Source organism: Pungitius pungitius, chromosome 7 (assembly GCF_949316345.1).
Source record: "Pungitius pungitius chromosome 7, fPunPun2.1, whole genome shotgun sequence".
Classification (NCBI taxonomy): domain Eukaryota; kingdom Metazoa; phylum Chordata; class Actinopteri; order Perciformes; family Gasterosteidae; genus Pungitius; species Pungitius pungitius.
In genome coordinates, this window is record NC_084906.1 from 11,261,750 (window position 1) to 11,274,249 (window position 12,500).

Genomic DNA, 12,500 nt, shown 5'->3' on the forward strand with positions numbered 1-12,500 from the left:
ACAGGGGCGGGGATACACAAATATACCACCTGAACCTCCTGAAAGCCTGGAGGGAGGCGGAGTCTGTTCCTCTAGTCTCCGCAGTATCAGAAAGAGAGGACCTGGGGCTGGAGGTGCCAAAAGGTATCTGGCTCTACAGCCTTTTAACTTCAAGGTGGTCCATAGGCTGGGGGCGCAGATGGTCGTGGCGGACTTCCTCTCCCCCTCTTCCTCTTGAGGGAGGAGAGGGGGAGTAGGCTAAGCCAGATGGCTGCCCGGCCTAAGTTTGTGGTGGTGGGGATGGTTTTGGCTCGGCTGCAGGGGGAAGAGGTGGGATATGTAAGTCATTAGAATTAGAATTCATGGGGTTGTTATTTCAGTTCAAATGTTAGCAATTAAAAGTTCTTACATTTAAATTCATACGGTCTTAATTTGTTCTAACATAGCTTCAAAATTCTTTGCAGGGTGTCCTTGGGTCCTTGAAGTGCTAAAATGTCAATTCAATTATATAAATATTAGTTGACTATTCTAATTTCTTCCCACCATACTACCATGTTTTTTACTGGATTTGACATTTTAAATTATATTGATGAGAGCTCTACAGTCCTACCCCTCCAAGCATCAGGTGTTTGCTAATCAAAAGAGTTCATTGCTATCAGATGAACTTGTGGATACAGATTTACTGTCATCGAATGATTCTAAAAGCTCAGGGTCCTTTTGACCAGCTCTGTTTCATGTACCTAAGTTCTCCTTTGATTCAGAATTAAAACTTCAGTGGGCAGGTTTAGTCTACAAAATGGCACTGTACTTATTCCAGATCCCAAGTTGAAGTTTGCCATCCTTGATGGGTTAGTGCAGTAAATGCAGTATGAAGTCTATGTTAATGATAAGGAGATGGAACAAGTAGCCCAGAGTCTCATCAAGAAACGGGGAGAAGGGGTCCATTGTATTGGATATGGTGGATGGAAGACGAGTTTGAAATATAAACTAACTACCGCACACATCTGAGAAAACTGGGAAGTCAGTGAGGTAAGGTTGATCTCATGCTGTTTTTGTTTTTTTGTACTGGCAAATTGCTATTGTGCTAATAGCACATCATGTTATGTATATGCTTCATCTCCCTCCTTTATTCGGCTGCTTTGATTTTGCTTTTTGGGGTTTTTGATGGTGACATTCTCCCTGAGTTCTCTGTGCTTTTTCAGATCAATGCTGAATTCAAGAGAATAACCACCGTTCCACTTCAGTCCAAGTTCATGTCTCTGCTAGACCTCCACTCTGACAACCTGACAAGGCTGTTCCAAAGGAGGGGAGAACAGCTAGGGGAAAAGCTCAAAACAGTCACTGCACAAGTGGCTAATATAAATAATGCATGCTTCCTACAGTCCTAGAAATGTATCTATGTTCCACCTCTTCTATAAGTCCCTTCAATCTTCCTCCACCATGGAGTACACGGCAAGGCTCGCACAGTCATAGGAAACTTGAGACAAATATTCTGCTCCCTTAGCTGTTTATACCAATGGATGTTGTTAAGTTAAGGCACATGAGCTGAATTAAGACACTAATCTAGAAAATGTATTTTCAGTGTGATGCTGGACAACAATCCAAGTTAATCCAGTTAACTTTAATCCAGTTAACCTTCTACAAGAAAATGTGGTATGTATGTTTTACGTTCCTCCAGAAGGTAAGTCCAGGGAGAGGAGGAGCATCACTATTTAAAATACAACCAGGACAAAAAGAGAACTAGGAAGTCAGGTTCAGGCGCAAATTGAAAAGTGGATTTATTATCATCTTGAGAACCAATACCAAATTAAAATTAACATTGGACGGGTCCTCACTACTCCTTGCACTGGCCAGATGGTTAGAAATGCGGTCGAGGACGCCTGTGGCGTTGTTCATGTTTCCACCAAGCTTGGATTATAATATGGATGTATAGAGGGTAAGGATGTCATTAGTTCTCTTTTCTTCTTTGCCACGATTTAAGTTTTCATTTAGTCCATCATGAACATCGTGAAGGGTGACATTCTTTCTGAGTAGATTGTGATGTCTTTAATAGAGCAGCAATCAAGAGGCCAATGTAACTCTGGATGAGCTGCATACAGAAATAGTTTGGAGTTTAACTGTCAGGAATTCAGCTACCTGAACCGGTTTGCTTTAACATTGCCACTCTAACCTGAAGTTTGTTTTTTCTGAGTTCCCCCAAACACATCCTGACTGATTCTTCAATCATCGACACCTGCTGCTGTCTGCACACCCGGGCCTGATTACCATCCCCTTCAACATTTAAGCCGTGACCAGACAACCAGTCCCTGCCGGATCGTTAGCGTATCACGTACGGTCTTGCTCCTGAAACCCGATTTCATAGTTTTGTAAAGTCAGTGTGTTTGTTTGCTCCTGTTTTCCTATCACTAACCAGCAACCTGTTTCCCTGCTTACAGTACGTCACTTGGATCGCTATTCCCCCCTGCCTAGCCGTTGACTCCACTCCAGCCCCACTCATCACCAACCATGTGGAAGAAGGTGCTATGGTCCAGTAGGTGGCTCTGCGGTCGTAAATAGTTACACAGTAATTCCATTTCAGGTAGAGAGTACATATCCCCAGGATGTGACTTGGTGATAACCAAAACATTCTGATGTACCAGTCCAAAATTAAAGCCTCTCAAAATACCATTTTATCATCTTGAGAATTTTCCTTCAATATCTCAATCACCAGACTACATTTGGTCATTTTAAGATTAGGTTTAAAATAAAACAATCAATACTTTCATTACATTACATTACATGTCATTTAGCTGATGCTTTTATCCAAAGCGACTTACAATAAGTGCATTTCCACAAATAGATACAAACTCAGAAGAACAAGTAAAAAGTACAATTTTCATCAAATAAGCAGTTTCAAAACATGTTCTAGAAAAGTGCCATTATAAGTACATTTTAAGTGCTACGTCTGCCAGGAGAGAGTTACAGTAGTCAAGGCGGGAGATGACAAGAGCCTGAATCAGTATCTGTGCTGCCTTCTGAGTGAGAAGGGGTCGTATTCTCCTGATGTTGTAGAGCGTGTATCTACAGGATCGTGTTGTCGCTGCGATGTTGGCAGTCAGGGAGAGTTGGGAGTCAAGTGTCACGCCGAGGTTTCTGACATTCTGAGTGGGCGTTAACACGAAGTCGCCGAAGTTAATAGTCAGGTCCTGAGTGGGAGAGTTTTTTCCAGGGAAGAAAGGAAGTTCGGTCTTGTCGGGGTTGATCTTCAGGTGATGAGCGTAAATCCACTGGGAGATGTCAGTCAGACATGCAGAGATCCGTGCCGCCACCTGAGTGTCCGAGTCGGCGAAGGAGAGAATTAGTTGGGTGTCGTCGGCATAGCTGTGATAGTCAAAACCATGCGAGCGAATGACGGAGCCAAGGGAGTTGGTGTAAATTGAGAAGTGGAAGGGACCCAGGACGGAGCCCTGAGGAACTCCAGTAGTAAGAGGACAAGGTTCCGACACCGATTCCCGGTAGGTGCGACCATCAAGGTAGGATGAGAGAAGAGAGAGCGCGGAACCTGTAACACCAAGTTCCTGAAGGGCGGAGATAAGGATCTGGTGGTTTACTGTGTCGAATGATGCAGAAAGGTCCAGAAGGATGAGGACAGAGGAGAGAGAGGCGGCTCTAGCAGCGTGGAGTTGCTCCGCGACAGCGAGAAGAGCAGTCTCTGTGGAATGGTCCGCCTTGAAGCCTGACTGGTGGGGGGTCAAGGAGGTTGTTACTATGGAGATAGGAGGAGAGTTGGTTAAAGATGGATCGTTCATTTATGACCATTCCACTTCAGGTTGATAGTAGACATCCCCAAGGTGACACTTATGGATAACCAGGACATTCTGATGTTCCATCCCAAAATAAAAGCCTCTCAAAATACCATACATGACCCAACTTCCTTCGAAATCTTTTAAAAGGTGTTTTTTTTTTATCTGCGCCCCACGCACATAATTTAATATTTCTTCTGGCAAAATGCAACTTTTAGAGGCCAAGGTCTCAAGAGCACCCTGCGTGGATTTGAAAAGAATTTAATCCCTGGGAGGAGTTTGGTCACAACTAATCGTAATATCTTAAAACAACTAATCGTAAAATCTTAAAACCATAAGACATGATCATATGGATGATTAAAGGGTGAGAAGTTCATGCTATATGAGAAATATGGAGCAGATTAAACTATTGTTGGGTTATAACAACTTCAACGATTGTGGCGAATGGTGGTTTTATGAAAATGCTCCCTAAACACATAGTTTGGAAATTCTTCCGGAAAAATGCAATTTTTAGAGCCTAAGGTCTCAGGATCACACTGCGCGATTTTGAAAAGAATCGGGTTTAATCCCTGGGAGGAGTTTGATCTTTTACAACTGTAAGTAATCATGAAAAAAGGCCCTAAACAGGCCAAAAGGCAGATTTTCAACCATTAATTACAGCGCCCCCTATTTTTCAGAAATTATGAAAATATTAATGTGTGTTTAGGGCTTCAATGTTCACACATGCTATAATTTTGGTTAGGGCAGGCGAAGTCATTTGGAAGTTAAAAATCTACCAGATTAAGCCACACCCCTTGCGAAGTTAATTAGCCCATATCTCATCAAAACAATGAGTTATCAGCACCATTCTGATATATCAAGGGCACATTGACCCAACAATGATCCACCGACAGTTTTGTACCAATCAAACTGAAATTGCCAAATATGTGTTTTTCACTAAAATAGAGACAGAGACATTTCTTTATACCCAAAATTGAGACCCAAAAATTATCAAATTTTTTAACAGTCCGGATATCCATGCCAAATATTACAACCTTTTGAATATGATAAAGGAACCCAAAAGGTCCGCGGTTTGTGAGAATAATAATAATAATTCCTTGAAATACAATAGGTTCCTCTACGACTAGTCGTAGCGAGGACCCTAATAATTCCATGAAATACAATAGGTTCCTCTACGACTAGTCGTTGTGAGGACCCTAATAAAGTTTAATATCAGCTAACACATATTATGCATACAAACATTGTCTCATCATCCAATGAAATAGTTCATGCTGGAACTCAAGTTGCATTAATTGATCTGATCTCCTCAAAGTGAGACACATGGTGAAATGGTGAATCCACCAATCACCTCTGCATCCTCCTTTTTTTCAACTCTTCGGCCCCTTTAATGTGAATCAGCTCCACGAGTTTGCACAGACTGCTTGGACAAAGCAGTGACCGTCCTGGGATCTGTGTAAAAGTGTTTGCCCCTCAGTGCGCTGGCAGCACCAGAGGGTTTAAGTTTTACTCGTAATATGTGTGCGCTCGCTGCACACTGAATTCGCTTGGCAGAAAAGTCGTCGTTGTTGATTTTTGACGGCTGAGAACTCGTCGCCATGGGTGTTACGTGTGGCCCATAGGTGTCGTTACAGAGAGCGTCGGGCCCTTCCCACTCGGAGCGCACACATGAGATGTTTTCTGGCAGTCGAATATTTCATTAATGAGAATCCGATTTGGCAGAGGTTCCCAGTGTGCTTGGTGGGATAATGCGTTCCCTCTTCTCATGGCAACTGTATTTATTAACATGTTTTAATACTGTATAACTTGGGGTACTTTTATTGAGCACATACAAAGATACAACATACAAGATAATGCAAATAAAAGCAGTTAAACTGTCAATAAATGTGTATTTAAGAGTTGTTTTCTTGTTTCATGAGCAAACAATTACAGACTGTCGGCATTCATGTTTCATAGTGTTTAATAATATTCATATTTAAAACATTTCTCAAACCTGTATTACTTAGTGCTGTAATTTCTGTTCACTGTAATCTTTGTAGTCGGCTAGTCTTGAGTTAACTTGTGTTAACACTTCCTTGCACACTCACAGAGTCACTATGCTTTGTTATATACTTTTCTCTCAATATGTTATTTTTTTTCTTTTCTTTCCCCGCTGAAGCTGTACTCCCTAGAGAGGACTCCACTATCAGGAACCAGATGAGACGCTTAGTTTTGACTTCCGCTGGAAGATGGATCTCTTTGGACTTTATATTCCTCCTTATGTCTGTCCACTGTGGGCGTGAGATTGATTTGTAGCTTGCATCGACGCCCCGACGATGGACAGATCAAGCCAAGTCCTACAAATTAGCACCAAGGTCTGAAAAGAGCAGAAACTGCATTAGACACAACAGTGGGAGGATTAGCAGACGCCACCCCTCCCACTGGCCGTGGAAGATGATGAACATTAGCATGGTGGCCAGCAGTTGACCGTGTGGTCCGACGTGGGGCTTTGTGGCTGGGGCCAGGACAGCCCATTGGAGGGACCACCAGAAGTGTCGATGCTCCCGTGGAGCCATCGATGAGCTACCCCCAGGAGAATCTGGGTCGGATGGCACTTGGTATGGATTTGGGAGATTCAAGATCGATCTGCTACAGGGCAAAGCAGAAGGGCGCACAGAGGGTGGTTGTTCAAGAACCCACAAGTCATACTCGCATGGCTGCTCATCCACAGAGGGTGGCTCCTCCACAACCAAGTTATAGAGAGAGGCACTCTCATCACTCGATACCTCACAGAGCTCCACCGATCCCGGGTCTTGCACTGAAGTCACGCAAGAACACCAACCGACCTTCACCCAGTGGCTGGTCCTTAACATGCCTATCATGGGATTGCTTTCTGCTGTCAGCTGCATGTTGCAAGCGCTCCCTTGCACCCTCAAATGCCACTTGCAGTCGAGCCTGATGCTCCCGAACCCACTCATGAACCGTTCCACTAACAGGACTCTCAACCCTACCCAGCAAGAAATCCACTTGCAGCCTAGGTTCCTGGCCAAACATTAGGAAGAAAGGGGACTCTCCAGTAGCCTGATGGGGCGTCGCGTTATAGCAGTGTAGTACCTTGGGAAAACATGCGTTCCAGTCCCGCTTTCGAGACACAGGCAGTGTACGCAGCAGATTGTGGAGGGTTCTGTTGAACCGCTCACACTGACCATTCCCAGCTGGATGGTATGGGGTAGTGCGGGATTTTACAACACCATACAAATTGCAAAGTTGTTGGATGAGAGAGCTTTCAAAATTACGGCCCTGGTCGGAATGCAACCGAGCAGGGACGCAAAATTTGTGAAACCACTCCGCCACCAAAACCGCAAAAGCCACAGTGGGGGAACGTTGATCTCTGGTGGGGACAGCTATGGTGTACTTACTAAAAACATTGGTCATCACCAAATGTTTTCCACACCATTCTGGGCAGGCTCTAGAGTAGTGTAGTCCATGGCAAGGACTTTGTTGGGGCGAGACGCCAACAGATGTCCCATGTAGCTACGAGCTGTTGGGTGAACATATTTAGCAGTTTGACACCTCTCACATGTCTGACACCACTGGGCCACATCTGAAGATATGCCAGGCCAGTAACACCGAGACCGAAGGAGCGCCAATGTCCGCTCCACTCCCTGATGCCTATGCTCCTGGTGGACTTGGGTCAAAACCTTGCTTTTCAGCGTACCAGGAAGCAACAGCTGAAGCACAGCCTCAGCACCATCGGAGCGGAATACCTGGTGATAAAGGATTCCATCCTTCTCAACCAGGCGGCACTGTCGAAGAAGAGACAGCGTGGGCCGGGACAACCGTGCCCGGCCCGCTCTTCATGGCTGCTTTGGTTCCCAAAACTCCAACAGTTCCTGGATAATAGGGTCAGCCTGTTGAAAGGCATGCATCTCTGGGGAGCTGTGTTGTGGCAACGCTGCAATGGCAGCTTGGGTCACCTCCACCTTCCTTGACCCCAAAGCTTGCTGCAAAGGCTGAGGTATCGCAGTACTAGGAAGCATCACTTGCATATCCTGAGGACCGGGGGAGGCAAGAGAGAGCATCAGCATTTTTGTTGCTCCTCCCTGACAGATTCTTAAGTTCAAAATCAAATGAGGCAAGCTGGGCTCCCCATCGCTGCTCAGTAGCAGCCAATTTAGCAGAGGACAGGTGGCTAAGGGGGTTGTTGTCGGTATAGACCACACACTTATTACCCAACAAGTACTCCCTGAATTTGTCAGTCATGGCCTACTTAAGGGCCAAAAACTCAAGCTTCATGGAGCTGTAATTCAACATGTTCCTTTCGGTGGGCCTCAAGCCTCGACTAGCGTAGGCTATTGGTCTTACCGTTCCCGCTTGCTCTTGAGAGAGCACCGCTCCCAAACCACCATGACTCGCATCAACCTCCAGAATGAAGGGGAGGGAGAAATCTGCATAGGCTAACACCGGTGTATTGGTGAGCTTAGTTTTCAGTGCTTGAAAGCTCTTTTGGTACTCATCAGTCCAACGCCTGATAAACTCACGCTCAGACTTCTTACCAGTCTTAGTATGACCAACCTCAGCCACAACCCTGTGCAGGGGCACTGCCAGCTCAGCAAAGCCCTCCACAAACCGCCGGTAATAACTGCCGAAACCAAGACCGCAACTCTGAGGCAGTAGTGGGAATTGGCCGATCTGCTTCAGCAACTGGTACCTGGTTATAACCACTGGCCAGGTCCAGGGTAGAGAACCATCAGGCATCCAGGGACTCCTCTATACGTGGCAGAGGAAAGGCATCGTTTTGTTATTTAGCTGTCTGTAGTCTACGCACATGCGTAGACTTCCATCCTTTTTCCTCACTAACACAATGGGGGAGGCATAGGGGCTGCTGCCTTCCCGGATTACCTGTGATGAGAGCAGCTGATTAATTTGCTCCTTTACAACCTCATAATCTGAGGGTGGAATATGCCTAAAGCATTGCCTGACCGGAGTGTCATCATCCAATGGGATGTCATGGGAGATAAGGTGAGTACAACCCAAATCCCCATCGTGAGCCGAAAAGACAGGTGTACTGCCCAAGCAGGGACCTCACATGACTCTGCTGATCAGCGGGCCGGGACGACAGGTCCATCTCTCCCATCTGCTGTGGTACAGTAGGGGAAACTGTATGAGAAGACATGGTCGCCCTATCTGATGGCACCTCAGTGACTCCTGCAGGAAGGCTGATGATATTGACAGCATGCTTGTCAAGCTGCTCTTGCTGACGCTGCAGCATCTCCCTCATTTCACTCATCTCTGACACAGGGGGGGAAGAGACAACACCCTGCGGGTTACCTTGGACACCATACTGGACACCACCCTAACAGGAAAAATGCCCGGTCAGACTGGGATAACCGCCGGGACCTCATACACGCCTCTATTTCCTCTCTCCACTCACTCAATAGCTGTTCTTCCCCTAAAAACAGGACACTTCCTATCACGGGGTACAAACACCATCCTATCTGCTACAGGGATGCTGGAAGTGGGTGGGGCAGTGGGTGACACAACAGAGGTAGACGGTAAGGCACCAAAGCCAGCCCGTTCCTGTCGTAACCGCCCATTATCAGCCTTTAACTGGGTTATCAGAGTTTTAAGTTCCTGTAACTCTTCCTCCATGGCTACAGTAAAACTCAGAAACAGCCACCTACGTCTAACCTGCTCTACCAAGTCTCCCCAGAATTGGCATGAAGATCCACTGGAAACCACTGCTGCTTTGTCTCTTTAAACTCTCCCAAATGCCTACAAGAAAACCAACAGTAATACACCAGAGAGAAAAAAAAACTAAAACCCAAAGGGAACACACGTCCTTGCCGTTTAAAAGACTTATCCTGCCAGCAACGCCAAGTGTGGCAGCGCGAATGGGTAGCAGGGAATTTTAAGTTTTCCAACAACGCCACTTGGGATAGGCCCAAGACCTTTAAAGCGCACAGGTTCGTTCCACTCAATAAGCAATGGCTCGTGGTTCCCCGTTTACAAAAACATTTTTATTCAATAAAAGGTAGGTAAATATAATTTACTATAAAATCTGGCATTTGTCACATAATCAGAAAAAAACCTAATAAAATGCTAAAGGCCCACTGGTGAGAAGGGCCAGTGGTGGAGCAAGAGAATTAATAAAACCAACTTAAGAGTTCACCCAGTGATGGCACAAAATCAAATGGAACACGACACACGAAGAATACCACCACCACCCACGCAACCAGCCTGCAGCCGCTAGAAGGGATAAACAAACAAAAAAAGGTTACAACAGAATTAAATCAAAAACATACAACACAACCTAAAACATGAAACAGAAAATAATTCACACAAAAATCATCCTAACAAAACAATTCATGTAACCCAACAAATAAAGAAAATACAGGAAACAAACCAAAATAATACAAACTAAAGGATTAACTACTCAGTTGTTCAGCTTTGATTAAAGAACTAAACTGGTTCAAATCTGGTGTCGGCAATCCCCCAGGCAAGCCAACCGTAGCCCCACCAGCCAGCGATGGCGGCAGCCGGCAGTAGACACGCTGGGTACCTCGCAAAGACAAAATTGTACACTTGGCAGCATTTAATAGTGGAGAATGCAGCAGACAAAGCAGCAGCGGCGGCCCCAATCAACTGATGGTGCGGTCACATGGATCACCACCTGTAGGTTTTGGCCAGCTGATGAGCATTCCCTGTCAATGGACATAAAGTTAACATTACTAAGCTACATCGATCAAGGCTTTTTGGAAGCTAGATTTAATGTAACGTACCTGTTTTCAAGGTCAAACCTGCACAAGGAGAGGGGGGGGAGAGAAAGACCCACACGGCGGCAGACATCTACCTGTGGCCACAATGACATTAGCCATAGAATATTGTTTGATCTAACAAGGAGAGAGAGAACGAAAAAGAGAAGGACACTTACAACCGATCGAGAGGACCAAAGAGCAAAACAGAGCACAGTGCAAGGAGCACTTGGTCGCTACTCTGCAGTGAAAACACGCAGCTTTAATCATGAGGACACAGTGATAAGCAGACAAAAAACTAAACCACAGCAGTAGCGAGGAGCATTACCTGCGCAGACAGACACCTGACCCGGAAATGATGCATCAGCGGGGGCGCGAGAAAGCGGGCCGCACTTATATACTGCCCCCTAGTGGTCAGCCGGCGCAATTAACTTCAGCAAGACAACTTTATTTCTATACTGCTACAGTAGCGCTGAGTGAAGTGAAGTGACGTCCATCCACAGCTTGCAGAGCCGATCGTGCTGTTCTGCTAGAACCCAGCGGTGGTTCTTTCGAACCCACTATTGTTGCTTTCAGTCCCTTTCACGGTCTATTATTTTCTGGGCATCAGTTTACTATGATAGTGTTGCTGCTCAAATCGATTGTCACAGTGAACAGAACCCTTAAGACAAGAGGAATCAAAATTACTACAGTGCTTCAGCACAATGTCCAAATGTTAAACATCAAACACAGGACTAACACAATAATGAGAGACAGCACTGGCATATTGTTTGAGAGAACAGCGTTTTCATTTGCTAACATTCAATTAGGAAAGCAGTGCTGTGACTTAAGGTGGACAGTTCAAGCCTTGGACCAGCTTTATAATTGGGGCGTAAAAGATGAAGTCTTAGTCCTTTTCTTCCCCTCATTAACGGCTGTCATGATAATAAAAATATATATATAAAAATGGCCTGCTCAGTCAGTTTGCACACAGCACTGAGCAACACTGCTGTTTGGATAAAAAGGATGTGCCAGAGTTAGCAGAAATGCAATGCTGTATTACACAATGTCCATAACCCTGAAAGTAGTGGATGCAGTTGCAAGTGGAGAAAAGGTGCAACAAATCACACAGAAGGTAAAACTGTTGTTGCTCAGTGTCACAGTTGTCAAGAGAGGAGATAGACAGATTGAGTTGTTTGGACTTAGACGAAGAGTATAATCCTCTCCTGCAGGGAGGGGAGCTACCGGAAGTTTGTATAATGACATCAGCAGACAGTCCTGCGGACACTGCTTGGTTGTTGTGCTGTTGCCATGGCGGATTTTCAAGTGACAACATACTGTATACTGCACCTTGTGTGTGTATGAGTATGCAATATACAGAGTGTCACCTATTCTTTGGATATTTACGTCTCTGATGGTAGGCCTTTTTTCAATAATGGTTTGTAAATAATCAAGAAGACTATTTGTGATTGTAGGTGGATGTATTAAGTAAATATGAAACGTATCTTCAACGTTAGTTTCAAAACCTCATGACTTGTAAAGACTGAGTTAGATCAGCTAAAATGTTCATGTTTCCTATATCAGCCTAATTTTACACCTTAAAGTAAGCTAGCTGCCCTATACCCAATACTATAAAATGACTCTCTTACTCAGCCATATTTAAAAATGTACTATTACTTTAGGTTGTTTGTTTGTGGTTGTGACAGACAGACAGTGCAGAGCGATCACATGCACAGCTTTAACTCAAGGAGCTTCTCCTGGTCCCATCTATTTATACCCTTTAAAGTCTGCACTGAGGGATAATGCTGCTCAGTTACTTCTGACAGCAAGTTTCTAGAGTGGGAGTTGTAATTAGATAGACTGTAAAGTAAAAATAACTTGTTTAGCCCCTTGAATTGTACATTTAAGGTTCCTAGATGCTCATTTATACACAATAGACACAAAACGGTACAAATAGCGCAATATTGGGGGAGATGCTTGCACAGATATTTTGGAGTAAGCAGTGACAAAGTAGTTTTCCTTTTAAAAT

At 44.8% G+C, this 12,500-nt stretch overlaps 1 long non-coding RNA gene across 1 annotated transcript; it reads right to left on the bottom strand.

Moving 5' to 3' along the window:
• Nucleotides 1-9,137: 9,137 nt before the first annotated feature.
• On the bottom strand, nt 9,138-10,910 carry LOC119216727 (uncharacterized). The gene is made up of 3 exons (XR_005120151.2): nt 10,672-10,910; nt 10,520-10,590; nt 9,138-10,441 (listed from the first exon to the last, which is right to left on the bottom strand). It is a non-coding gene; the product is annotated as an uncharacterized LOC119216727 (long non-coding RNA).
• Nucleotides 10,911-12,500: the final 1,590 nt, after the last annotated feature.